Here is a 24,964-nt window from a genome sequence, read left to right as displayed (position 1 = left end):
TAATAGCTTTTGAAGTAATCGAAAACAAATCATCTCAGATCAAATATCTCTCATTTTATAATGTTATGATAAAGGTTTTATTTGAGTTCTATTCAATTTTTTTTTGAACACAATTAGGCCGCAGCAAATTTCAAATCCATCTTTTGGCACTCGGAGTTGGAACATCGCGAGGGGGTGTTCATAATAAAACATAATGCTGAAAACATTAAATTGAAATAAATTGGCACGGAAGCTTGTATGCAACAAAATTTTATACCATATCATTGCACAAAACCTACACACTTAATCTTTTCTCCTGTGGTCGGAACGATTTTGTCCTGTATTTTCAACAGCTGAAATTACAGGACGATTTCAGGACAGAAAAATAGCTCAGGAAAATAACTGTCAAACTCATCTGTAGGTTCGAAACGATTTTCTCCTGAAGTTTGCAGTAAGCTTAGAAATTTTCCTGTAGGCTCGAGGCGGTTTCCTTTCTTTATATAAATGGAAATGAAGGATTTGTTCTAAAAAAATAGCTCTTTTTTATTCAAAAACATCAAATTCTATTTATAAGATTAATTTAAAAATTATCACTTCGTTGCTGTTCCTGATGTTGATTTTGCTTGACTGCTGTTTTGCCTGAAAATAAAATATGGAATGTTATTTTTCAGTCGGTTTATATTATTAAAAAAAATTACCTGCTTCTCAACCACACGATAATGTTGCTGATTCCAGTGGTTCTTTTGATGTTCAGCCATCAGGTTTTAGGGAATCTTGACCTTGGTGTTCTGCTCCAGCAACCCGGTTGGGCGTTGAATGCTGCGACCGGCCAATACCTCGAACTGCTTGGGATTACTTGGATCCTTAGGAACGAATGGCACCTTCCGCCTGGCTTATTGCAGCTCCCGCGATTCTCACTGATCGACTATTAATTAGCCGCAGGAGCAGGAAACTATACGGAGCAACACACATAGGCTAGAAAAAGATAAACTATAAAAAAGCGCGACAGAAAACGGTTGACAGCTGATGTTTCCCCGTGATACAGGGCAATTGCTGGAGTACCTGTGCATTCGTGGGAATGTTGTCCAGAATTTCAGGAGAAATGAAGCGTGCTGGGATTCGGAATGATTCCCATACGAACTTCGTATAATGTCAGCCATTTCCCTGTGGTTCGAAGAGTCATTATCCCGAGGAGGTAATTTGCAATCTTAGTGTGTGTATGAATTAAGAAGGTGAAATAACTCCAGTCTTTCCATTCCTTTTTGGGGTTGTAATCCTTAGGATATTTGATATTTTTTTTCAAAATTTACTTAAAACACTTCAAAATTTATTTGTTCCCCTCATTGGGTTTTTTTTGAAAATTTCGATGGGGGAGGGGGGTTGCAAAAGGGGAAATTGATTTTTGTTCCAGCTTTATCCCATTAATTATTGGGAACAGTGATCAATGTAAAGATTATTAGAATTGGATGGTAGAATTGAACACATTGATGACGAATAATAACTCAAATGTTATAGAATGGCCAATGAAATTTAATTGTATAAAATTTATATCCCTCAGATTTAACTATCTAATTAATTTTCTAATCCCCCGTTTCCCCGATGGCTATCAATGCGTTGAAATCACAGCCTTATAACTCTAAATCTGAAAAGGTAACTTTTCTTTTTCTATGGAAACTCCAGGAATTTTAAAGTTGTTGGTTCTAAAAAGCTGGAATTTATGAAAATCGGTTGATAAGTTTTCAGAACTCAGTCCAAATAGTTATTCAGCTAAAAAAGTAAATTCACTGTTCGCTATTTATGATTGAAGACTCTCAAAGCCGCCCCAAAGGGCACGGAGCACTTGAAAAGTTCTACAATTCGAGTGAAAATATTACTAACAGGCTAGTTGTATTTTTCAATCCAAAATGTAGGCTCATTATTGCATCAGAATATCTCGTACCAGTACCACGTGGTTTGAACAGAGGAAGGAATAATAACACCCGCCAAAATTCCCCCATTCAAATATTTAATGCTTAGCAACCTTTGATTTGCTTTAAGTACACGTGAACTCTGGATGGTCGTTTCTAATGCCCGGCTCATGGTGATGTTGAAAATAACCCCGCCAAAGGAAAAAAAATCGAATGACAAAATGGGTGCCATGACTTTTGATTCGTGAGAATAAAAACGAAAGTTGTATGGGAGGGTCCCTATTCTTAAGTGGGAGGGGCTCAAAACTATTACTAAAACCTTACCATGGTCTAACTACATCTCTGTACCAAATTTCAGTCTGATCGGTTAAGCGGTGTGAATTTGTATAAGGTGCTTACAAACAAACATATATAGTCCAACTCATCTTTATATATTAGAAGAAGAAGAAGAAGATTACAGGGAAATTATATTTTATTTTCTGAAAATAAAAACATGCGTTTAACGAATTAAAATCCATGTATTCTGTACGGTAATAATTAGAAAGTGAGCTCTAGTAGAAGGTGCGCTTCCAAAAAAGAATAAAAAAAACCTGAATTGATCATCTAACCATGTGTGGCCGTCCTACCCCCTAACTATTTTGAAAAGACATTAGGGCCTTGGCGCCAGAATGGTATAAGTTCATATAAGCTTATTTCGAGAAAAAAAAACGCTTTAATCGTTGTGTTTGGACATTTTCACATTTTGGACACATAACTATTCAATGTCGAACTTTCAAGTTCACACTTGGCTGAATAAAAGGTTTTCGGAAGAATTTCCCTTGAGTACTATTTTACGAACTTTGAACGACTATAGAAAGCTTATTAAAGTGTCATGAAACAATTATGTGCTTTCCAGGAGCTTAGATGTATATAATTGAAAGTCCATTTTTTCAATAGTGATTTTAATTGAACGTTCAGGTTCCATGCGGAACTTTTATGTTATTTCTACGAGAATAAACAATGCAGTTTTTTTCAGTGCTTTCGAATAAAAAAAAAACAAACTTGATGGTTCCTTAAGGGACTAAAATGGAATAGTTTTACAAGAATTATTATTATGAATAATTTTATGTCTTTTTATTCAATGGAAGATATCATCAAATTTCTGTAAAGTATTGCAGCGCTAATGTTAATACACCGCTAGAATTGGTATGAAAGTTACTTTCTGGTGAATAAAAACTTATAACGAAAATGTCGCGTTCATTAACTCAAAATCCAGTGCAAAGTTAAAATTTAGTCTTAAAAAATCTTAGAAATTGCAAATTGACAACAAGCTTGAAAAGCAGATACCTTTGAAAATTCGTCAAAAAATTCTGTGTTTCGTATTTTGAAAATCTAAAGATGCGTAAATGTCCCAAATTACATAAACTTTTCAATCCTCTATTCATAATTTATCTGGCGATTCATTGATTGAAAAGTACGGTTTTTACAGCACTTCAAGATTCTTTTTAACTAAAAGATTTTTTTTAGTATTTCATAGCTGATTGCTGATTTACAAACTTATCCGAAGCATGTTTTTTCGTTTTTTTTTTTCTTAGACTTTGAATAACGGAAAACTGAAGTGTTGTAGGTGAACAAAGTCTGAGAAACGGATTTGAGTTACGTTACGAAGTTTTTCAAAATCGATTGAGAACTAAAAGAGATATTGCGGTTTTAAGCGAAGAGTTCCAAATTGACACTCAAGGTCTGATTAGAGAATAGATTTTCCTGGGCTTTCAGAGTGCGTTCATAAATAAAATATGATGCAAAATTAATGATGTCTAGAATTCATTTTGGGGACCCCGAAGATTTTTTTTTCATTTGGATGCACCCTAATAAGGTTAAAAGCCACTGTTCCGTAACGTAGGTAACGTTAGGTAAGAATTAGGTTTGTTAGTATCTCCCAACCCTAATAACTACACTAGCGCAAGTATTACTAGCACAGGAGTTTTCCTTAGGACTATTTTACATAGATTGTTTCATTCGAAATACAGCCAGCAAATAGAGTACATCTTTCTTCCTTCAAATAAAGAGTTTTTCGTATAAGAAAATTGTTTCTCCAATAAATAGTTGAAGAAGAGCGAATTGTGTTTCCCCCTATATTGACCCGGAAAGCATTCCAATCATCGTGACCCGAAGTGATCAGTTAGTGGAGGTTAACGTCACAGGTGGAAAATTGGACATTGACCCAACAGCCACTAATATTCCAATATTGACACTCAAGATCGATTAAGAGTTTATAAAAAGTTTTTTTCACTGTCGCACTGCTAATTGGAAAAAAATGATTCAGAAAGAAAAAAAAAAGGAATGATAATATTCACGTGATTTTAAATAAAGGATGATACGGTCAAAATTTGGTCAAGGGAAAACGCGTGTAAATCGGTGGTCTCCTTTAGTTCCGCTTGACAATAGCCCAGTATTTCTCAATTGGGCGGAGCTCTGGCGTGTTGGGAGGGTTCTTGCTTGGGAACCACCTGCACGTTGTTGGCGACGTACCACTCCATGGCCTTTTTACCGTAATGGCAAGATGCCAAATCCGGCCAAAACAGTACGGAACAACCGTGTTTCTTCAGGAAAGGCAGCAGACGTTTATTCAAACACTCTTTCACGTAAATTTCTTGGTTGACAGTCTCGGAAGCTATGAAAATGCTGCTTTTCAAGCCACAGGTACAGATGGCTTGCCAAACCAGATATTTCATCGTGAACTTTGACAATTTCATGTGCTTGAAAATATCTGCTACCTTTCCCCTTCCTTTTTTCCTTAAAACTCCTGTCCCGGAAGCTGCTTGTAGTCGGCTTTGACGTAGGTTTCGTCGTTCATTACCACTCGGTCAAACTTCGTCAGCATCGTCGTGTATAGCCTCCGGAATCGCGCATTGGCCGTCGTATTTTGTTTATCATCGCGATTTGGAGTCACTACCTTCTTGTAAGTCGATAGTCCGGCTCGTTTTTTGGCTCGATGCACGGTTGTAGACGATCCACCCAGCTTATTTGCGGCATCTTGGAGAGAGAGCTTAGGGTTTCGCTTGAAACTACCGGCAACCCTCTTTGTCGTCTCAGCGGCTTCCGGTTTCGATTTCCCCTTGATCCAGGCTTCCTGGCTGTCGACAAACGTTCCCCAAACACTTTAATTACATTTGTAACGGTTAATTTGGCAACTTTTAGCGATTTTGCCAGCTTTGCGTGCGAGTAGCTCAGATTTTCGCGATGCGCGAGCAAAATTTTTAAACGCTGCTCTTCTTCCTTGGACGGCATTTTGACAACTGAAGAGTGAGTTCCAAAATAAAAATAGGAGCAACATTCTACACACACACACACACACACACACACACACACACACACACACACACACACACACACACACACACACACACACACACACACACAGGTTTTTTAAATGCAAAATTGAAAGAAATACGTCAAGTTGGTATTGACCAAATTTTGACCGTAGCACCCTTTAATATCGCAGTTCTAAGCTTATACATAACATACTTATACCAACAAGCTTGAATATTTGTATCATCAATTTATTCACATTTGTTTTATATATAACACTCATATGTACATAACATCCTTTATCTTGAGATACAGCATCCTGCACCTGCAGCTGGAGCATCGTCAGTACTAGAGTGTTTATTCCTGAGAATCGGGAATTCCCAAGAATCAAAAAAATTTGGGAATCCCTGAATCCCAGGAATCGATCGTTTATCTCGGGAAGTCCCGAACCTGAAAAAAATGTAAAACGTACAGCAGCTGATGTAGATAAAGATACACATATTCTGTACATATACTTCTAAAACTAATACGACTCCTTCAATTCATAACTTTTTTCTTTTTTGCTTGTGATACAGCTCAATTATTAAAGCTACCTCCATTCTGATGATTATTTGAGACCCCTACCTCCTTTATTCCATTGGGATGAGAGGAAGGGAGAAGTGAGGCTTCCATACATTTTTTTATTGCATAACTCGAGAAAAATTTAAAAAAATAAACCAAATTCTACACGGAAGGTTATTTGAGAACAAAAAAGTTTCTATCGATAATTGGTTTCACTTCCTCCTTCCGGTGGGGAGTTAGGAAAAGGACTTCTGTACCTTTTTTTGCATAACTTAAAAATTTATCAAGCAAATGGAACCTAATTTGGCATACGATTTTTTGAAAACCCTCCATTCTTCCTTTGGGGATATAGGAAGGAGTAGGGAGGCTCCAATACAATTATTTTCACAACTCGAGAACTTATCTAAGAAACTAAACCAAACTTCTTATGGAGAAGAATGTAAGATTGTTATAAACCCTTCTGCCTTGCAGGGAGAAGATTGTGGGGAAGGAGGGGTTTGCATACAATTTTGTTGTATTAATTAAGAACTTTTAAACTAATTGAACCAAATTGACTATGAAAGGGTTTTTGGGTACGAACAAATGGGTATGACAGTTAGAAATGACTACTTTTTTAAATGTGTGGGTGATGAGAAAGAGAGTGGGTCTACAAACAGCTTTCTCTTTGGCATAAATCGAGCACTTATTAATTAAATGAGACTATATTTTATAACAGAGGATATTTGCATACTTTTAATTTGATGCCCTTCCTATTTTCAACACAACAGGCCCATGCGAAGGACCCGTTCGTGAGGGGGTCCCGAAATTTGAATTTGATATGAAAAGAAATCAAAACCTAATTGAAAAAAAAAATTCAGATGATGTTGGAAAAAAACCGTGATTAAAAATTGATCTAAAAAAAAATAAAAATTGTTAGTTATTGATCAGCTTCATATTAATTTCTTTTCATCAGTTTCAATTGAAAGGTTTAAGTAACAACATGTTTCGATTCATCATTTAAAGTTCAAACTGACAATGTACAGTTAGGGTAATGAGTGATTACTTGAATGATCATTAGGAAACTGATAAAAAATAATACAAGAAAATCCTAGTATTGTTGTAAATAGCACGAAGTACATATATACAAAACATAAAAATTTAGCTCTATAGATGCTATTTCAAATTTCAGTTCAGAAGTTTTCAGACTGCTCATAGATTATTAAAAAAAAAAAAGATCGATCCAAGAAAAATGATTTAAAATAATAAAAATAAGTGAAACGTTTTATGTTTTCAAGCTCTGGTTTTGAAATTAATAAATTTAAGCTCTTCATATTTTGTCGCCTTCAATTGGAATATCGGGTTCTAGAAAGGACAAAATGAAAAATTCTTAATTGAAAAACAATGACAATTTTTTAACAAAAAAATTAATAAGTTTTAAAAAAAGGTCAATAAAACTAAAAAACGACTTCATGATACTCATGATAGTAAATAATTTTACAGCATACTTTGGAACCTATGTTTGAAAAACTTGGTAGATTTTGACTTCATGAACTCTAATCTTTTGTTTTTTCCTAAACCATTGTTTCAATTTTTTAAGGTTTCGTAAAAAAAATGCTAAAATTACTTAGTTGATTTTTTGTCTTTTTTCAAAAGCTATTCAACAAGCAAAAGCTAATAGAAAGAAACTAATAAGATATTTGAATAAAGTGCACCAAATTAAACATAACTAGTTCATAAATTTTTAGCACCTTGGACAAATGTGAATTTTGTAACGTTGTTAAAGTTATTTAAACTCGTTTTAATGTAAATTTGAGCATTGAGAAGAAAAATACTTTTTTTTAAATTGAGGCTGAAATTTGTTTCATGTAGAATATTTCATATTAGCATATAACTTGTGATGACAAAGACGATTTTTTTTATAGTCAAAAGGCTTCGAACTTGTGATGTATAAATTAAGTATTCGATGCATGAATTTTGAAGTTCAAATTGTTGGTATCAAATTCTGAACATTTTAGTTAATCTTCATAAAAACCCATTCTTAAGGTAGGGTTTTTGTGTCACAAGATTTGAGTTTCAATACAAATGGTTTATTGAATTGAATTTCGAATTTTACAATTAATGAGAAGTTTGAATTCGTGAATGTCATATACAAAGTGTCATCAAATCAAATGTCTTTGGCCAAGAGTGATTCAGGACTAAATTCCGCCGGAGGTCAGCCAATTTTTTGACATGTTTGTTTACACTTATTTTTGGACACATTTTGGGTTTAAGAAATTTCCGGTTACTAAAATACGTTCATTTCTTAATCTGAAAATTTTATTAAAAAAATTCCAAGGGGGGAGGGAGGGGGGGGGATTAAAACCCTAAAACCCCCTTCCGTTCGCACGGCTTTTAAACACAATGAGAAGAATTAGAATGGCCCGTTTTACAATATTCATCGTTAAGTATTTCTGATCCGGTCGAAATTATTGGCAAAAAAAAACTACATTTTTTGTGACAAATTTAGTCTGAGAATTTACGAGATGTAATCGATCCTATCTAACAAACTTCTATCGTTAATGACAATTTTTCTCAACTTTTTCAATTTTTTACAGCAAGAAGCAGTCAGTTTTGTAGGTTGATTTACTCATACACTTTGCTCATACTCATACATACAACCGGTTATAGCATGAATTATGAAAGAAGTTAATGTTCGGTGAAATTAATAGTATAAATATTTGATGATTTAAAAATACGATCAGGATAAAACATTGTTAATACCATAAACATATTTATGTTTGGTTTAATTTGTTTTCGTAGAGGGTTTTAATATTTTTATGCAATTTTCCCGGGAACCCGATTTTTGTTTAATTTTTCTTCCTTGTATTAACGTTTACATTGGTTTATGTTTTACTTGTGTTCAATATCTGGTACATGGTCAATAACTGGTGCTTCTATCCTATTTCATTTTGAAACGATTACTGCAATATGGAACGTTCAATAGTTGGCATTTTCGGTGATCCAATGATTGAACACTATAATTTGTAAAATTTCAGGGAAATACAGAAAATAGAGGCTGCCACATCTAAAACACTTATTTGAAAACCGTCATAACATTATCTTAGAATCAGGCCCGTGCGAAGGGCCCGTCCATGGGGGGGGGGGGGGGTTTCAAAATTCAAATTTGGCTTAAATAAAATAATAACAATACCAAAAATAAACAATAAAAAAGGAAAGGAATTTCTAACAACGCTTCTCACTCATGATTATGACACAAACTAAAAAAATGGACTGATAAGAAAAAACAAAATTTTCAAATTATATCACAATGCAATGGAAGTTTAAAATTTTCGGTACCTAAGTCATTGATAATTTATTTCAAAATGATGTTCTTTATTCCGAACTAGAAATTTGTTTCAAAAGAATTTCTAAGTAAATTTAAAATCATCGTTTCCAAAACGAGTCTGAATTCCCAAATAAATGCCCAAACTGGTGAAAACTGACCACGATTAGTTATTAGGAAAATGATAATAATTTTTAATTTTTATGCATCTTAATTAAAACTCTTTTCTTCATTTTCAACTGCAGGGTTGATAGAAAATTCCGCTGTAGTTTTTGAACAAAAAAATATTTAATCGCGATTTTAAATGTGAATTTTTGATAACTGGAAAAAATCTATTTTCAATTTTGGAGAATTTATTCAATGGTTGATAATTTAATTTAATTTGATAGAAAAAAAGAATATATTTATTTTTATTTATTTATTTGCCAGCGATAGAAGTCAGAAATAAAACCTTTTTTTTAGAAAAAATCCTACAGTTACCATATTGAAAGAACAAAACAAATACAAAGTTAGATAACATTTCGCATAAAAATTAAGTTTAAAGTTGCTACTTCGAATCATTATTCAAACTTTTTGAGATTAATTCAAAATTCATGATCGATTCATAAAAAACGATTTTATTTAAAAAATTAATGAAAAGTTTTTACATTTTCAATCGCAGGTTTAAAGGTATAAAATAACAAGGTCTAAATATTTTGTCACTTTTGATTGAAATATTGGGTCCTTGAAAGAACAGAAGGTTGAAATTATGATTTTCTTATTAAAAATTTATATTTAAGGGCTTATGTGTCCAGTACACAAAAGTTTAGAATTAAATCACAAAGACAAAATTGTTAAAATTATTTCTAAAATTTAAAAAGTTTGACTAAAAAATTCGGCAAGTCAATTGAAAAAGTCAAATGAAAGAAAAACTGTACTTTAAAATTTGATTTTTTTTTTGAAAACTTAAACAAAATACGAAAATGAAAAAAAATAAGAGTTTCTAAATGTTTAAGAAAGTTTTTTTTTAATAAACACGTTTCACCATAAGCTTTTACATAATTTAATTATTGATTCGGTAGCTTTTAGCGTACTTAACTCGGTTTTTTTTATCTAATTTGGTCCAACACTTTTAGTTTTGTTGATAGAGATTTAAAACTTATCAGTTTTATGTAAAATCAAACATTGATAACTGTTTAACCAACAACCCTACATATATGAAAAAAAATTAAAATGTCTCAAGCCAAAAGTGATTGAAGACAAAAATCCGCCGGAGGTGAGAAAAATTTCTGGCTTGCTTGTTAATACTTACTTTCAAATACATTTCAGATCATGTTATTTTTATGTAAATTTTTCTTGGAAAAAATCTTCATGGGGGGGGGGGGGGGGGTTAAACCCCTAAAACCCCCCCCCCCCCCCCCCGTTCGCACGGCCTTGCTTAGAATGTTATTTCTTTTTAATCCTATTTTTTCCCAATAAAAGAAGGCTGGTTCCTGCATTCAGTCAAAAAACCAAGCCAAAATTTGAACATATATTCAAGTTTCTGAGATTGTGGCTTAAAGAGTCCGAAATTCTTGATAAAAATTTGACCAGAGGTAGAAAAAGCTTCAACAGTGAAACAGCGAATTTTTTTCATTTTCCCACTGTATATTATTGTTTTAATAGGTTAGTGTTCAATATCTGGTACCTGTTCAATAACTTGTGCTTCATCTGTCGAGATTGCAAAAAAAAATTAATGTGTTTTTTTAAAGATGATTTGTGAATAAGCATTATATTTGCAAATTTTTCGATCAGTTTTAGTCATTTCTAAGGAACCAACCCTGCATAAATAATAATCCATTTCAATCAATTTGTCTCTGTTTTCAGGGTTCAAATACCTGCCAGTCGCTTGCCTGCCACACAGGCTTCCACGCTTCAAAGGAATTAAACAGCGCGCGTAATAAAGCAGAGAGTCGACACCGACAAGAGAGACGACTAAACCAAGTTCAAACCAAGTAGCAAATCACCAAGCAGCAGTAACAAGACTAGCAGCAGTTAGTAGGTACTTCTCGTGTGTAGGAATAGTAGTGCATGGACAACGCAGAAGACTCCGAAAATAAACACCCCGAAGTAACCAAACCAGTTCGGCGCGTAGTTTTTTTCTCTTGTTTTTTAAACAGCCCCCTCGCGAGATATTTACTGGCAGGCAGCCGACTAGTTAGACGGCCAAGGGAAAGGGCAGGGTAACTCGCTCGCACTTTGGCAGTGATCAGCTGTTTTTCAGGTTCTGTGTCCACACACCCTGGCATGCAAACTACTCTGGAATTGGCTCCTCGGCGACTGCTAGAGCAAAAAAAACAGAGAAAAGGGTAACTGACAGAAAGGGGAAACCGGCATAATCGACCGGGTAATTGGTGTGGAGCTAGAAGAAGTGCGCTTGCAAATCGATGTGCTTTGTCGATGTCGTGATTATCCTCTACACTGCCGTTCATAAAGCGTGGTTTCTGTAAGGTTTTAATAAAGTGCAAAGGGTAATATCGCGTCTAGTCTCGATCGTTCTGGCCAGCACAGTCCTACCTTCCTATTGACCAACCATCATCGGCTGAAGTCAGCTCGAGTGGTTTCTGATTGGTTGGCTGCTAAAGGCTCTCAAAAATGAGCTCTCTTATGAGCTAGCACTAGCAATAGCACCGGTAGTGGTCGATTTGTGGTACCTACTTGGTCAAGATAACAAGCGAACCAAGTGGTGGTCTTTCGACGAGAGGATGTTTTGAAACAGAAGCCGTCAAAGTGATTTTCAAAAGTGCTACCCAGGTGAGAAGAGAAAACTTGGAACGGATTTCGTTGGAGGTTGTTGACTGGCGCAGAGCGGATAATTGATAATAAGTTCATTCCTTCGCGTTGAAGGTAAGAATCGTCATAAGGCACATATGTTGATGGTAAAAGTTTATGATGTGGAACAAATTGTTGTAGTTTATAGATGGCTGATTTCGAGTTCTGTTTAATAGACCTATTAGCTTTAACATGATAATATTTGTTGTAAAAACTATTATTTTCAGCATTCCTTTTTCGAATTCTGCATCTAAATCTGAATACGGTCTCAATCAGGCGAACAACAGTGGAAAACCAGCCTTTAATTTATTATTTACAAAAAAAACAGACTCATTGAGCAAAATTATTATCTCGGTTCATCAGTTATTTATAATCTATTAATTACATTATTATTATTATTATTATCTAACTATTAGGTTCTAATATTATTTAATCAGATTGAAATGAAAGCATTACTTTGTCATACGATCTCGAATAATAACTAGTTATTTTTTGGGGCTAATGATGGTTTGTATAGTGGTTGAAAGATCTTAACATTTTCGGGAAAGGTGCTCCCAAACAAAATCTTACTACATGAGATATGACACAACTCTAACATTTTTCAGGCGATATTTATTAATATCAGTGCACAGCCAGGATTCGACACATCAAGATATTGTTTTGTACAGAATGACTTTCCCACATTTATAATGAAGGGAAGCGGTGTTTGATTCAAAATTATTAAAAATTAAGGGTGTCCCACCACAAGCAACACAGATTAAGACAAGCGGCTTTTTTGAGTTTTTTTTTATTGTTTTATGAAGACATTTCAATGGCATTTAATTTTCAAAACGGTTTTATTGTAACATAGGAAATGCTTCATTTATCGTGTGTTTTAAAAGAGCACTGAAGTTTTGCTAAAACTTGAATAAAACACTGTCTTAGAGTGTTGTAAAAAAGTTGCAAAAGTTTGTAAAGCTTCAATGAAGCACATACTTTCCTGTTTTATTAGGGCTTTGGTACCTGTTTCAATAAAGCACTCAAAGCGCTTTTAAAACGAGCGTTCAAGTCAAGTTTAAAAACTGTTTAATTGGAACATTGGATGAAGACTTGATAAAACTAAGTGACAGAGGATTTGACAATCGAGAAGAACGTTTACACGCTAAAACTTTTTTACTCATTTTTGAGACAGCTTAAACGGTTTTGAAATGATTTTTAGTGATGGCTTTGAGACAAACGGGCTCTCAAAATGATATAAATTAACACAGTTGAAGTCATCTGAAAAATATAAACAAAAAAAAACTTATCAATTCTTAGGGTTCGAATAAAAGCACACTGTGAATCAAGGTTGCCGAAAAGAATTCTGTGTTCTGACGAAAAAAGAAATCTGAATTTTTGTGATTTTTCCAAAAATTCTGTGACGATTTTCTGTGATGTTTTTTTTTCATTAATTTCATTCAAAAACCATGTCAAGTTGTGTCTTTTTTACATTTTACTTAAGAAAAATCAATTAACATTATCAATTTTATCTTGTTTCTCCAATTCAAAGACAATTATCCAAAATTTGAATTGACATAAAAAATTTATTTTGAGAAAACGTCCAAAATTTTAAAATTCTGTGAAATCTGTGAATATTCCAAAAATTCTGTGTTCTGTGACACAGATTCTGTGATGAAATTTGGCTCAAAATTCTGTGAAATTAAAGATTTTTCTGTGATTTCGGCAAGCTTGCTGTGAATGAAGGTTTTTTGTGATTCGATAAGAATAAATGTATTAGACAATTAATTTGTTTTTATATTTCGACAGTACTCACGACTAACAATTGCAATCGAATCCAGTGCAAATAGTGTTTAATCCTGAAGACATAGTCTTCAAAAAAAGCTTCATTCAATGACGAATCCTTCTATTTATCAATCTCTGTTCCACAACTCTCCCACCTTAAACAAAATTAAACAAATTTTAGAACTACGACAGTACGTTAATCATTGTAATAATTATCTGACAGTAGAGATTCTGTGATCAGAACAGTTTTTTTTTCGTTGAATCAACAATCAATCAACGGAACAATTGAGGATACGGAATTCTTAAACAAAAATTTGGATGTTATAAGCCATTAAAATCAAAAATATTGATTGAACTAACCGGTCATGAAAACTGCTGTTCCTTTTCTTTTAGGTCTCACATTCTTTCGATATTGATTCCATCTCTACGGCTTCAAATAAATAATAATTTAGATTTTCTCTGAAGCGGACGCAGTTAAATCACGTAGTTATCCAAAAATTCGTTTGACTTTTAATTATAATGAAAATGTACTCACACATGCACACTTCCCAATGATGCCTCAGCCCGAACTTCGAAATATGAGCTATCATCATTTTTTTTAAGGGCACACTTAAAATGAGATTTTTCCAGGAGTTTTATCGTTAAATATGCCAGGACTTTCATCGGTGCAAACTATTTACAATAGCATTTCCTAACCCGTTAGCATACTGTTTGCAGAAAAGTTTTTCTATTTAACTTTTTTAACAGTGACATTACCTAACATAAGGTTGACAGAATTTTTTCAGCACACATCCAGGCCGGAAAAACCGACCTATTTTTATCTAAAAACCTGGCGAAATCCTAGCATTTGATTTCAAAATAGAAATAACTCGTCAAAAATCAAAAGAAAAAGTTGTTAAAAAATGTATTTATCAAAATTTATAAACAGATTTTAAATCGTATTTGAAGCTTTCAAAAAACCTTTCATGATTATTTTTATGAAACTTTGTCAGAAATTTCGTTTTGGACGCAGCAATTTGGTTTAATAAGAATAAATCCGAATAAAATATCCGGGCGAACCGGAACAAACTTGGCAATCTGGCAACCTTAATGTAACAACATATTCAAAATTCAATCATTTTGGAATCAAACGATTCAGGTAATTTATTTTACAATTTCTATAATCGTTTGCTAAACTTTTTTTACGTTTTATCAAATCGTCATTTGACGATTTAAGAAATCGTTTGATTATAATCCTCATTTATGCTGGTTATTATTTAGCCAAGAGGCCAGGCTCTTGATTAAATGATCTATTCCAAAACAGTCTGAGATTATTTGATAACAATACTTACTTGATATTTAAAAAAAAAATAGTCAAATAGTCAAAAGGAAACAAAAAAAAATATGCATGAATGCTTTTTTTTCAAGCAACAAATCGAAATGATCTCATTTTTTGCGACAAACTTTTCTTACTCAAAAATGGATAAACTCATCATGAGCGTGTATTCCATTTAGAAAAACGCCAAACAAAACTGTGATTTGAGGTCTTTTAAAACGATTTTAAAACTGTGTATTGATATTGTTTTATTACAACATTTTTCTAACTGGCATAAAACAATTTGAAAAGTGTTTTACATCTGCTTTAAGATTTTCAATATTAGCTTGCAAATTGCCAGGTTGATTGTGAAATTAAATTCAAGTTACTGAAGACATCATTCTCTAAATAATATTGTAATACTAAAAACTAGACATTTTCAACAAATTTGATAATGTTTGCGGTACTAATTGTTGAAAAAGGTAATGAGTTTCGATGGAAAACAAAAATTGCATCATTTGAGAAAGTTAATAGGTTCCTTTAATTATTATTTTTTAACATAAAAAATGCTTAAAATGTGGTCAACCTAGATTTTCTTTGAGGCGCGTTTATGTTTTGATGCAATTTCGTATATATTTCACCAGAAATCTGAGGTTGCAGGAAGTTTCATGCTACGATATATTGAAAATGAAAATATTTTTATAACAGTTTTAAAAAAACATGTAACAGAAAGCTCCCACAGTAAAATTCCTATCAGATTCCATGACGCAGTTCTAAAGGGGCTGTGGGTAGTCTTAAGATAGCTCTGAAGGGTTTTTTAAGACTATGCCCATAAGGTCGAATAAAACTATTCTGTTTTATTATAGCTTTTATTATAGAATTAGCTTTAAAGACGTTAACAAAAGAGGGCCAACTAGTCCATATGTTAGCTTTAAAGTAGTTGTGCTTATGCATAGAATGCGCATTGGCTTACAAAGTAGCTTAAGGAAATAGTCTTAAGCAAGCTGTAAATTTTGGCATAAAACTTAAATTGTTACCTGGGACAACAAATTGTATCACTTTGCAAACGCTTTAGAAAATCACTCATTGGACATTATTGCTTGAAAATATGCACAAAGGAAGCTTAAAGTGTGTAGTTAACTAGTTATTTTTTATTTTTTCTGCATTTTGGAAAATAATAAACAAATATAGCCAATCAATGAGCAATGAGGCAAAATTATTTTGCGTAAATCTTCGAAAATTACTCAATTCTTGAAACGTGACATTCGAAATCAACTTGTATTCATGCTGCAATTTGATTGATTAAACGCTACTACATAGTTTTGTGCATCAACAGAAGAAGATTAGGGATCCGAATGGTGTTTTTCTATCAGTAGTTAGCACTTTTTTTTCTATCAGTAGCAAGTTCACTGGTGATGGGAAAAAGTGGTAGTAATTTTGACACTTACGGCACATTTTAAAAATTTTGTCATGCAAAAACATTTTCAAGATCTGTGGCTTTCAAGTTTTTAACGACACGTGTTGTATTTTCGCATGCTGTAGTGTGCTGAAATAGAAACACTGCTGTAAAAAAATACAACACGAAAAGATCTTGAAAACATTTTTGCATGGCAAAATTTTCAAAATATGCTAGAAGTGTCAAAATTTCTACCACTTTTTCCCAAAACGAGTGAATTTGCTCGAAGCACAAGCGAGTGTATACAATTTTAGGCAGAATCTCTATTCTTCGCTCAGAAAACTACAGAGCGGCTTCATACAAAGTTTTGATCAAATCTGTTTTCCAATTGTTTTTGTATTTTGGTGATATTTTATCAGATTAAAGATGGAATTTTACACAGATTTAATTTTTACGACATTCAATATGTATAACTTGCAATTTAAAGCAATTTTATCAAACTTCTGGATTAAAAACACTATTCGCAAAAAAAAACAGTTTAAAGTTTTAACTGCATCTACAATACTACTGGACCGATTTTCATCACAAATACATTTTTGGAATCTTCATAATAGCTTATTTGTTGTTATTATGTTTGGGGGCATCGTAAAATATCAGATAAAGTCGAAATAATGTTGGTTATTGACAAAAACTCGATTCACTGTAAAAATTACTTCTTAAGCTCTCTGCAACTGGATTTGCAATACTTGGTAATTTTAAAGTTGAAAATATGCTGTCAAGTGGTCTTTTCCACCATGAATTTTTTTTTATTCGTTCCACTTTTTTAAAGATGCTCTGAAGTTATAAGAAGCTATAAAAGTCACTTTTTATTCAAGAACATGAATTCTTTCGAAGCACTGGAACTAAGACCCATTGAAAAATACTGTGCTATTTTAAAGCAGGCACTTAGTCAAAGCGGTCAATTTTGTGGAAGAAATTACAAAAAAAAACTAGGTAACCGTATAAAAGAAGCTGCTTTCAGAAGCTCCGCATTTTTTTTTGTATAGTTGGGCTTAATGGACGTAAAGGTATTGAACTATAATCAAGTGAATATACCAAAAGATCACTAATGCTTTATTGTTCGTTGTCTGAAAGTATGGACAGAATCGGTCAATAAGATAATTTTTACAGCGTTTTTACTGTGATGCTATTTGAGGCTAGACACTTTTTAACTTAAAACTTTTATAATTTTCATAAAAAATTCATGAAATTCAAAAATGAAAAAAAATTAAAATCGCTATGTTGATTTGCAAAATCAAAGTACAATAAACTTTCAATTTTATTATGTAATATGACATAAATCTTTAAATTTTCAGGTAATTTTAACATTTTTTTTCCAACGAATATGTTGAATTGATTTTACTTCTTCATCAACTATACCTTATAACTGAATAATCTCTACGACTTTCAAAACGGGAGGATCCCATACAAAATCGGACAATTTTTAATACATTTTTTACAAACTTGAAACATAAACAAGTTTTGACATATCAAATATTTTTTCACTGAATTTTCAATCAAGATTGGGGTAGTCAGTTTAACCGCAATTTTTTTTTTTTGAAAATTTTGGTTTTCGTTATTTTGTTTATAAAAAAAAGTAATTGAATTCGTGAAGACGGTTCGAATAATTGCAGAAGGGGAGATAAGGGCAAAATAGCCACCTTAAGAAGGAAGCTTATTTAACCATAGAAAATAGTTGTAATATGTAAGATACATAATTGTTTTGTGATTAAACACCAAAAAGAGTCCACTTCCTAACTAGCTGAAACTAGAAACAGAAGATAAAAACGTTTAAAAATGCATTTAAAATTTATCTTTCCAAAAGCTAAAAAAATGTCATTGAACAGGTATAATGAGAACCTCTCTCCTGGGGCAGTATAAGCACCATTCATCGGGGCACGATGAGCGTTTTTTGCCGAAGAATCTAGCAGCTAATTCTACTCGATAAAGTCAACGAAATTTTAGAGCTACAGCTTGAAAAGTTTGCATCTAACGATTTAGCCTATTGGTTATGTTTCGGAGAGGTAATCAGAAGACTCGAGTTCGATTCCTGGTCGAGGAGATTTTTTTTTCCATTTACCATTTGCCGCAGCCCGCGGCCTAGAGGATAGCTTTCAATTCTTATAAGCCAGCGGGCATGAGATCGCTTCCCGGTCACGGTATACATAGTACACTTTCTGTGGGTTGGTGGTTTCAGCATTTGCAAGATGCTAGCCATCATATTCTCGAAAAATGTACGATTGGATTTAAGAAAAAGGAATTTCTTTGAGGAAACATCAAGTTCCATTGAGATACAGTATGGGTTTGTGTTCGTTATTAAAAAAAAGTCACTCAAACGCAACCAATTTGCAAATAATAGTTTGTGGGGAATCATGGGCCTCATAATGTGGGGTATTTTGCTATTTTCAACAAATTTGCTGAATGAAATTAAACTTTTTTTTACACTTTCTTTCATGAAGTTAGGAAAACTTGTTATGATACCATTGAAATTTTGAAAAATTGTAAAATTGAACTTTTTTTAGATCATTGTATCTATGTAATTACAGTATCCATTTCCTTTATTGACTGAACTTTTGAATAATTTGAAAAATTAAATTTCAATCTGAATTTCTATTTTTATACTCACGAACATCTTATTAAATGAATACTCTTTCTTTTGAATATTAAAAATTATGATTTTTTTCTTCAAACCTTAATATTGATTATCTTTTTTTTCTTAAAAACATATATTCAAACTTAAAAGTGATACCTATGTTGCCTATGAGGTTTTCCGCTACCTTACCATTCGGAAACATACCAATACCCAATCAAAAAATGTAACCACTGTTCATTTATCAGCTGAGCAATCAGTCATCTATCGAATTTTTCTCAGTTGTCCTGAGGTATTTACATTTGCATTTTTGCTTAGGTCTACATTCCGACGTTCATTTGCACATCGGCGTGCCACGATTTTGGTGCGTTTGTACTTAGTCTAGTTCCAGTTTTGTTAATGAATTCAACTGACTGGGGTTGGATAAACATTGCTTTACATTCCTGAGCTTCGCAAAACACCTCATCGCCAGTGTGTCACTAAATCATTTTTCCGGTTTCGGTACAATACATCCGCAACATTATTGAGGCCCAGCTCGAATTCCTCCGATGGACTCTCCATGGAAAGGATAGGAAAAAGGGAGGGAAACGCGTGTCGGTTGGCCAGATACTTATTCCCCCAAGTCAGGAAATTACTCAGCACGATGACAGGCGACAGCATTTACTCTAGCTTGATTCAGGTCCAGATAAACCGTTTTCCACAACACCACTGCAGCAGCAGAGGTTCCGACCGCGGTGCGAGACTCTGTGTTGTGGTTGATGCTTTTTCTGGATCTGAACCCCGTGAAAATCCACTCGATAATGACCAGAAACGGGAATGGTGAGCGAGACCCTTCCCGGCGCCTGCTCTTCAAACAGCGCTTCTTGTATCCGGAAACGATGATGCTGGGGGTGGTCAAAAAAGCACAATGACAACGTTTGAAGGGAGAAAAACACTGACTCAACAGCTTCTGCACATTGGTAGAAAATACGATTAAATTTTCAAGGATTCGAAATTAAAATTCTACATTATTAATATCCAAAGATAGTTTCGTTTCGATCTTTGCAGGTTAAAGTGGCAATACACGTATGGGAAAAGTTTCATGATCGAATTTTTAAAACTGACCATATACAGTGGTGTTCGAAATAATAGCAGCGCAAGTGAAGCGCATCGAATTATACTGCGTACTTGTATGAGTGTTGTCCTCTGCTAACATATGTTACGCACGTTAGTGTATTGATGAGTGATGAGTGCAACGCTCGACTATTTCGATGCACTACGCACTTGTTTACTTTATTCGGTTGCCATTTTGAAAACATATCGTTTTTGGGCTGTTCGAAAAAATAGCAGCACAGGTTTCAAAGTGCACTAAATCACTGCAGTTTTGAAGAAATTCATTATTTTCGATGTGAATTTGTTGTGGTAAGAAACATAAAGGTTCCATGATGAGTTTTGGTTGATTAGACATTACCAAAAATCTGCAATATTTCAGCAAAATGGGTCGCTCGAAACATTGTACGTTCGAAGAACGAAATCACATCAAACGACTGATTGCAAGCGGAAAAACATATCGTGAAGTTCAGGAACTGCTTAACTGTTCTGCGAAAAAGGTATACAATGCATTGCACTGGAAGGAAAAGGGTGAAACTCGTGGCAGGAAGCGAGCAACAGCTTCACGAACTGACCGGAAGATGATTCGGTTGGTGAAAATGCAACCACACATCTCATCAAGAGCACTGAAACAAGAGTTGGATCTTCCCATCAGTACCTCAACAGTAAGGAAACGTCTGATTGAAGCTGAATTGCAAGCTAGAAGCCCGAGGAAAGTTCCCCTACTAACTTCACGACATATTCATAACCGCTTGAACTTCGCCAACTCTCACGTCAATTGGCCCATCCAAAAATGGCGTAACATTTTGTGGACTGATGAAAGCAAAGTAGAGTTGTTTGGTTCCAGCGGTAGGCGAATGTTCGTCAGACGTCCTCCAGGTGCAGAATTCCAACCCCAGTACACCGTGAAAACGGTTAAACATGGTGGTGCCAAAATCATGGTGTGGGGATGTTTTTCGTACCACGGTGTTGGGCCCATCCATCGTATAGATGGTATCATGGACGCAGTTGGTTACGTGGAAATTCTGCAGAATATCATGCTACCATACGCAGAAGAGGAAATGCCCTTGAAATGGATCTTCCAACAGGACAATGACCCTAAACATACCAGCAGACGAGCAAAAGCGTGGTTCCGGGACAATAACATTGATGTGATGGATTGGCCGGCTCAATCGCCGGACCTCAATCCTATCGAAAATTTGTGGGGAGACATCAAAAAGGCAGTTTTCGAGGCAAAACCGACAAATGCAGAGCAACTATGGGTTGTAGTTCGCCGTGCATGGTCAGAAATACCTGTCATACGGTGCCAAAAGCTTGTGGACTCTATGTCACGCCGTTGCGCTGCAGTGATCAGAAATAACGGGTACACTACGAAGTATTGATGTCATAAATGACTTTCACATAGAGAAAGACTTGGTAGGAATTCATTATTTGTTTTTAAAAAATATTTTATTTCTTGCTGCTATTATTTCGAACAGGGCAAAAATTATTTTTTTATTATTCTCAGCCTGCAATTGATATTCTGATCCTAAATCTTTTGTATTTTTAATGTACCACTAATATGCTTACTAAACCAAGAGAGAATTGAAATAAAAGTGACAATACAGAAAAATGCCTAAATCATTTAAACAATTTCCGAGCCGCTGCTATTATTTCGAACACCACTGTATAAATGGAATTTATAAAACTAACCTGTGCAAAATGTCAGCCTAATTGGACCAGATTCACGGGTGCCTCAAAGAGCTCAAAGTTTCGGTTTTTTTTACCCTCAAAATCATCAAAAGGGGCCAAATGAAATTGAAAAAATTTAACTTTGTTGCTCAATGACTTGAAACGTCAGGATCTGGTGTTAAAACTCGAATAAAAATTCTGGAACTTAGTCGGTCATCCGAAAACCGGCAATCGTCCGAAAAAATAAGTCTCAGAAAGTTGAGTTTTGACCAAATTTTTTTTCAAGATTACACCAGATCTCGACGTGCCTTGCACTTCTAAGTCATTTGGCATCATAATTAATGTTTCGATTTTCCGGATTTCCAGATTTCCTTTCCAGATTTTTGAAACTTTGAAGTCGAACTTTGGAGTTGACAAAAAAAATTATATATGCATTTTTTAAGTAATTTGGCATAAAAATTTAAATTTCGAATTTTCCGATTTCCTTTGGCCCCCATTTGGTGATTTTTGAGAGTCAAAAAACTGAAACTTTGTCCGCTTCAAGGCACCCCTGAATCAAGTTCGATTGAGCCGACATTTTGCACTGGTCAGATTTTTGCGGCAATCTACAAAATGTATGTGGTCGGTTTTCAATTTCGACATGACTCATTTTGCTGCCACCCTGATATAGGTATACTGTTTTCTTCTTCAAAGAAATGTACCGTCTGAAAGCCAATTTTCTTATATGGCGACCGTCAAAAAACTATCTTGTAATGGCAGACCTTTAATACGACCTTTACTGATGAAATAACGATGTTTGCAATTTTCCTTTTTGTCAGAAACAAGCATTACCGCTAAATTACTTTGGAATGAATGCAAACTGCCACCCTAAAGTTCAATATGTATATGAATGTATGTATATCTACCACCCAGGTAGCAAGGCGCAGCCAGTAGCAGCGAGCAACTTTTACTATGAAATTTGTTCAAGATTCATCAATTTGATGAGCTCAAAAGCCTTTGAATGGACTGTTTCAAGGGATAAGAGATGTAAACAGAGGCATTCACATATCTAAAGGGGATAGGATTGAATTGTCTCCATCGAAAGGACATTTAGAACTTATCGAGCGTCTGAGTCGAGCCATTTCACCGCAAAGCAATCAACTGGGTGGGGAGACGGACCCGTCCTCAATCCACGATTCCGTGCTGGTGAGGTAGCCCAATGCTCTCCTCAAGAATCGCTTCAATCGGATGCCCGGATGTATCCCCCAATACCCCGAAATACAATAAATTTAATAAAATATTTTTATAAACAATAAAGATATAGAAATAAGATTACTACTTTAGGTACTACTACTACTACTTCTACTACTACTACCGTAAGATTGGTATATTGAGTCCATTTTTTTAGTCTTCAAATTTATATATATTAACATGCTTCACCTTTTTGACAGATTTCTTAAAGTATCGAATATAATTCATTATTCTTTAATTTTAATTGAACAGAAGAATTTCTCTCCAATAGCCACTCTCCCACTTGAACGTTATGTCTACTTTATAAAACAAGATTTTTTTTTCATTGCTATAAAATTTTATAAGGTTTGGTAATAATGTTTCTTTACCCACTGACAAACTATTTTCGCAAACTGAATTAATTTTCTTTGTATTTGGTACTCATTAAGGTGATACAACTTGTTCTTCTGCTTCGTCAAAAACTTCGGAATTTGAACTTATCCCAAAAAAAAAATATAAGTAAAATAGTAAAAAAAAACCTTACAAACAAAAGCTACAAAACAAAAAGAAGAACTCAAATTGGTTAAGATAAGTAGATGTTATGATGATATGATACTCAAGGCGATATCTGACACAATTTTGATCCCGTGATCTAAACTGCCACCCTAAAATTCAAATACCAAAAATAATTGCCAGTGTGACAGCGGCATAAAGAACAGAGGTGCCAGGTGGTTTCGTCAAAAATCAGGACAACGCGTACTTAACAATCAGGATTTTTCAGGACACCTCTTGATTCGTGAAAATAATGAGAATTTCTGCTTTGATTGCATATATAAAGGCGCAATACAGGTGCTGTAAACGCCTTGATTTATGCAACAACAGTACACAGCTAGTTGGCTGGCCGCTAGGTCATATCGAAAAACACCATTCAAATATCATCTGAACCGAAGATTATCATCTGTTAAATGAGTCTAACTATTTTATAACCTATTTATTCGATTTTATCATAGCTTAACTACAAATTCGTTCATATTTAAGAAGATTTTATGAAAATCAGGACAAATCAGGACAACTTGAGAGTTTTTGAAAAATCAGGACGGTCTCTCGAAAATCAGGACAAATCCTGATAAATCAGGACACCTGGCACCTCTGATAAAGAACACTACTGCTGGAATACTGGTCCATGGCGTGAGAAGCAACATATCTAGTACTTTCCAGATGAGTATTACTCGTATATTTGTCTTTTGGAAATCATTGCCAAACATGCACATTAGGGTGACAGCCAAATGACTATGTCGAATTTCATAAACCGACCATTAACATTTTGTAGATAGGCCCAAAACACTGACCTGTACCAATTTTTTTCCTCTACCAAACTTCAGCTTAATCTGCATTGGTTTCAGCATGCCTTAAAGCGGTCAATGTCTCGATTTTGTGGAAATCGTGAAAAAAAAAACCTTTTTTCCTGCCAGTGTGTGTGAAATGGATTCAACATGCTTAGACGACGTATTTATTAGATCAAACCTTATTCATCATAAGATGAATAAGAGAGAATGAGAAAAACACTCATTTAGATTGATTTCAAGTTTTTTTCATTTTTATTGATGAATGTTCTCAAAATGTTGACCTAACTCAGGGCCGTAGGAAGAAGCGAGTCAACGGGGTTTTTTGTGACAATTTTTTTTCTATAACATTTTTACTGGAGGAATGCTGCGTAACTAATAGTAAAAAATAAAAATGTACGACATTATTTTTTAGGTTTGAGATATTTTAAATTAAAAGTTGGTTATTTATTCTGAATCCTCAATTTTAAAAAAGTCCTTGAGGTTGCCAATTTTTTAATGAAGTTTCAAAAACTGGATAAGAGATTCAAAGGTTTCATTTTTAGTTTGAAACTTTATCATTTTCATGGAACCAATCAAATTTATTTCCAGCTGAATTTTCACTTGAAGATAAAGTACAAGTGTTTCACCAACAATAATTAATAATTAATAATAAAATTATTTCCTATTTAGAATCTTGTGAATATTTTTCAAACAAATTTTGAAATTTTGAATCCTGAATCAAAATTATGAAACCAAGAACT

General features: G+C 34.0%; 1 protein-coding gene across 2 annotated transcripts in view; it reads left to right on the top strand.

Moving 5' to 3' along the window:
* LOC129743960 (ubiquitin-conjugating enzyme E2Q-like protein CG4502) overlaps positions 1 to 24,964 on the top strand; it is a 496,854-nt gene that overhangs the window by 2,366 nt on the left and 469,524 nt on the right. For both annotated transcript variants that reach the window (XM_055736215.1, XM_055736214.1), the window contains exon 2: positions 10,885 to 11,904. The gene's annotated coding sequence lies outside the window, so the exon portion shown is untranslated. The remainder of the gene's footprint in view (positions 1 to 10,884; positions 11,905 to 24,964) is intronic.

Source organism: Uranotaenia lowii, chromosome 2, assembly GCF_029784155.1.
Source record: "Uranotaenia lowii strain MFRU-FL chromosome 2, ASM2978415v1, whole genome shotgun sequence".
In the NCBI taxonomy this organism is placed as follows: Eukaryota; Metazoa; Arthropoda; class Insecta; order Diptera; family Culicidae; genus Uranotaenia; species Uranotaenia lowii.
This window is presented reverse-complemented; position numbering and strand designations above follow the sequence as displayed.